At 42.0% G+C, this 4,333-nt stretch overlaps 1 protein-coding gene across 7 annotated transcripts in view; it reads right to left on the bottom strand.

Annotated features, from left to right (window-relative positions):
* Positions 1-557, bottom strand: part of LOC109917844 (mitogen-activated protein kinase 9) — a 35,858-nt gene extending 35,301 nt beyond the window's left edge. For 5 of the 7 annotated variants that reach the window (XM_048603399.1, XM_048603400.1, XM_048603401.1 and 2 more), the window contains exon 1: positions 370-557. The gene's annotated coding sequence lies outside the window, so the exon portion shown is untranslated. Of the gene's footprint in view, positions 1-321 lie in introns of all 7 variants that reach the window. The other 2 variants (XM_048603404.1, XM_048603403.1) reach the window with 1 other exon arrangement.
* Between the last annotated feature and the right edge of the window lie 3,776 nt (positions 558-4,333).

The following is a 4,333-nucleotide window of genomic DNA, read 5'->3' as shown; positions in this document are numbered from 1 at the left end:
GGGGGGGGTTTGAGGTGTGGAATGGGGAAGATAATGGGAGATGTTGGGAAGGGGTGAGGGAAGCGTCGTGGGGCAGGGTTGGTGAGGGAGAAATTGCACGGTAATAGGGGTGGTTGGTTGCGGGTCGGTTACGGGCTTTGGGGTGTGGTGATTCGTCTTCCTGCCGTCCGGCCTGGAGTAGCCGGACCGCGCCAGTCCGGGCCGCTGAATGCACAGCGAATCCCAACTCGAGGCCCTGCGGCAGCTCCAGTCGCTCGGGAATCTCTGATAAAGGCCTTAGTCAAGGCTGCGTGCAGGGCGGCCTGGTAAGTCAGCACCTACCTCAACACAACCGCCGTAAGGAAACAGCAAAGTTCCAAAGTGACTTACAAACAAACCAGGGGAGGTGGGGAAATCCTCCCCTCGGTAGCGGGGGATCAGGCTAGCAGTTAACGGCGAGGGAGAGACGGTCGGAGAGGAGCCGCCGAGCTGTCACCGAGCGGCTGCCATGGTTGCTCGAGCAAAGCTAAACATTCAACGACGTCAGCGCGTTCCCACTGCCGGCCGCCCGCGCGCCAACACCCCTCCCCGTCCCCGGAGGGGGCGGGGTTAGGTGATTGACAGCGGGACTAACCACCAGAATCACGAAGACGGTGTCATAGTTACCAATCACCGCCAGATGGAGGCGGGCAGATAGGTATCGTGATGGACTGCTCTGCAGAGTCTCAGTCCCCAGAATGTCGGAATTAGCGAAAGATTCTTTATTTTGCAACTGGGCTTTCACGTAAAATAATTCCTTAATATCACGAGAAAATAAACAGAATGATTCGGGAGAAGATTTAAATGCATAAATATGCAAGGTGGATCCAGAGTTGGTTCATATACTAGCGCTCCCACACTGACCTCCAGATATGCTCCTGTGTCAGATTTCCTACTGTCGGTTTATTTTTGTAAGCATTCTCTTCCCACCCCGCCCCCCACCACGAAGACTTGGTGTCCGCTTTGCTGATGCTTCCACAGTTCTCACCTAGGCAATTATCATCCCAGTTTAAATCCTTATTCATCTATTATTATTGCTGTTTTCTTCCAAAATTTTTCTTCCATACAAGTGGTCACTAGCCATTGATCTTCTGGGTTTGACAGAAATTTGTCTTGTAGCTAATGACCCCTTTGAATCCTTCTAGTCACCAAAGAAACGATGGCAAACATACTCGAGAACAGCTTGTGGATAGCCTCAATGCCTTGTGCATTAGCAGGTCACAGAGTCATACAGCACAGAAACAGACCCTCCAGTCCATGCTGAATGTAATCCCAAACTATACTAATCCTGCTGGCCTGCTCCTGACTCATTTCCCTCCAAACCTTTCCTATTCATGCACTCATCCAAATGTCTTTTAAACATTGTAATTGTACCCACATCCACCACTCCTTCAAGAAGTTCATTCCACACATGAACCACACTCTGTAAAAAATTTGCCCCTCATGTCTTTTTTTAAACTTCTTTCGTCTCACCTTAAAAATGTGCCCCCTAGTTTTGATATTCCCCGTATGCAGGGAAAAGACAACTACCATTAAATCAGTCAATATTCCTCATTTTCTTATAAACTTCCATAAGCCCTGAACCATTCTCTGCCCTTGCTGTTCTGGTGCTGTTATAGCATCACAGTACTTGATGACATTCAGAGTCATTGAGTACTAAAAGCAAGGCTGATTTGCCGTTTCTAAATAAGTTATTAATTAAGCCATAGATAAAATAGCTACTCCTGATCTGCACATCTACTGAGGATTCCAGGCATCGAGAGCCTCGAGATGAAGCCCAGTGCAATCTGGAGTCAAGGCCTGGCACAGACTAGAGGCTAGGTGCCATTGTGGACTGCGTTGGAAGGACTATTTTCTATTTTCTAATTTATTCCTACAATCTGTAATGCTGGACTTTTTAATTTCTTCATTTTTCTTTTTTTTCCTAAGAAGCTGTACTGAAGAATCTGTACCCAGGTATCTTGTACCAAAGATGGTGCCATAAGTGGCGACTTGTAAACTTTTCACTGTAACTCATTAGAGTACACATAACAACAAAGCTAATTCCACTCGATATCATGTAGACCATGTGGAGGATGCAGAAGAATCTTCAAAATCTTAAATCCTAAGAAAAACTTCCCTCAATTTGTAAAGCATAGTTTGATTTCAACAAATTTGTGCTAATTAGATCTGGATTAACTTCTAAATTTTGAAATATTTTCTCTTGAATCCTAAATCCTGTAAGTTTACCATGCCAGTCTATATTTACCTGACTTGTCTGCCTTTCTTTTCAACAGTGATGTTATACCTTCAGTCCGACGATATAATTTTCTTGAATGATGAGGGTTGGCTAAACATTATTGAACCTCTGCTTTTTTCCCTGACATTTTTCAGTAACTTCAAATCCGTGTCAAAACTGAGTGATTTTTCCACCTTAAGCTCTGCTGAATTTTTCAGAATCACGTCTGTTTTTTAACTTCTAATAATCATTCCAAAAACCCGCTGGTACTCCAACATTATCTTTCACTGTATGAAAATGAAATATCCCTTTTTAAATGTGTTCTTCAGAGAACAAAGCACAGTTGATCATTGGAGGATTCACAAGAACACTCTTTGAATGACATATGGGGTACAACAAAAATATTAAATGAATCCTTAGATGATGCTCAACTGTCAGTTTCTTTATATTAATAAGAAATTGTTAATATTATCAAACATATTGCTTTAGTTAGAATGAGGATATCAGGGCAATGATGTGACATGGTTGATAGCTGTCGTACACATATGGTTTTCAATGAATTGAGGACCATTTTCAAATATCACTTCTGCTGGGGTCCTTAAAGACTACAGACCATACTAACAGTGATGCGCTAATGCTGCAATCAACATGGCTTGAAGCTTCTGTCCAATACTCTGAGTGGCAGTCAGGAGAAGAATGTTCTGTCCCAACCATGACCAGATCTGGAGGTATCTGGGTCCATGGTGATAATAGTAAGTCAAACAGTTGGAAGGATTCTTGTTGCTTAATCTTGTCAAGATCAACATTACTGGTTAGGAGCTACCCCTCAGGTTGCTGGGTGCACGCTATTACAAACTGGCATCCCAGAAGAAATTCCCAGTCATTAGACTGCCATCAGGACTTTCTTTGTTACTGGTCTGAAAGTAGTTTCTGAACCACTGTGTTCATGTTCTCTCAGAGTGTATAAACCTTGTTTGTTGCAGTCTTCAGACTGGGTCAGTTTATGGATAATGACTGTGCTTAGATTTTAAAACGATTGCACACTGGTAAGCCAATTACTGTAGGCCTTGTTATGTTCACTGTACAGAATGTAGACTATGTTGATTAATAGCACATGTATTTCAGGTCAAGGGAACCTGGACACTCTTTGTCAAACTATTGTCTGACATGAGCTTTACACTTGTGAGTTGAACATCTGGGTTTCATGGCATAGGTCTTTAAGAATGCAGAAAGGCAATAGTTGGCCCTTGCATATGTTTCAGCCTGCATTCTCAGTTAATGCCTGCCTAGTTTTCCAGGACAGATGATAAACCTACCGTTTTGTAAAAGGAATTGAAATGGTTTGCTGAGCTGTTCATGGGAAATAGGTGCCCCACTGCGACGTTGTCAATTTAATTCACTCCTCCAATTTAGTCAGGCATTCCCCAATTTCATGTATGGGTCATTTTTTGATGATTCTTGAAAGTGTCTTGCCATCCATCTCTGAAAATCTTGCTGCCATTGCCTCTACGAACTATTCACAATCTATACTAATGACTTGGATGAAGGGACCAATGTATGTTTGCTACATTTGCTAATGACACAAAGAGAGGCAGAATTGCAACATGCAAAGAGGACATAAGGAGTCAGTTTGGAAAGGGATATAGATAGGTGAAGTGAATGGATCATGATATGACAGATGAGTATAAACTGGGAAAATGTGAACTCATCCACTTTGACAGGAAAAGTAGAAAAGCAGTATATTATTTAAATGGAGACTGCAAAGTTGTTTCTTGCAGAGGGATTTCAGTGTTCTGATGCATGAATCAAAAAAATGAATATGCACTTGATTTAAAAATTGGGGCTTCTCATTTAAGACAGAGATACCCAGACTTTACAGGATCAAACATACATGTTGAATTGAATTAGCTTTATTGTCACATGTACTCAAATTAGTACAGTGAAAAATTTATAAGTTACCACTTACAGCACCATCTTAGGTACAGAGTACCTAAGTACAGTCCTTAGTTACAGGATAGAGAAATGAAGAAAAAAAATTACATTACAGCTATACGCAGTATGACTGTAAGTCAGAAAAAAAGAAACGAAGCAAAGTTA

The sequence above is a fragment of the Rhincodon typus genome, chromosome 12 (assembly GCF_021869965.1).
Source record: "Rhincodon typus isolate 14 chromosome 12, sRhiTyp1.1, whole genome shotgun sequence".
Classification (NCBI taxonomy): Eukaryota; Metazoa; Chordata; class Chondrichthyes; order Orectolobiformes; family Rhincodontidae; genus Rhincodon; species Rhincodon typus.
This window is presented reverse-complemented; position numbering and strand designations above follow the sequence as displayed.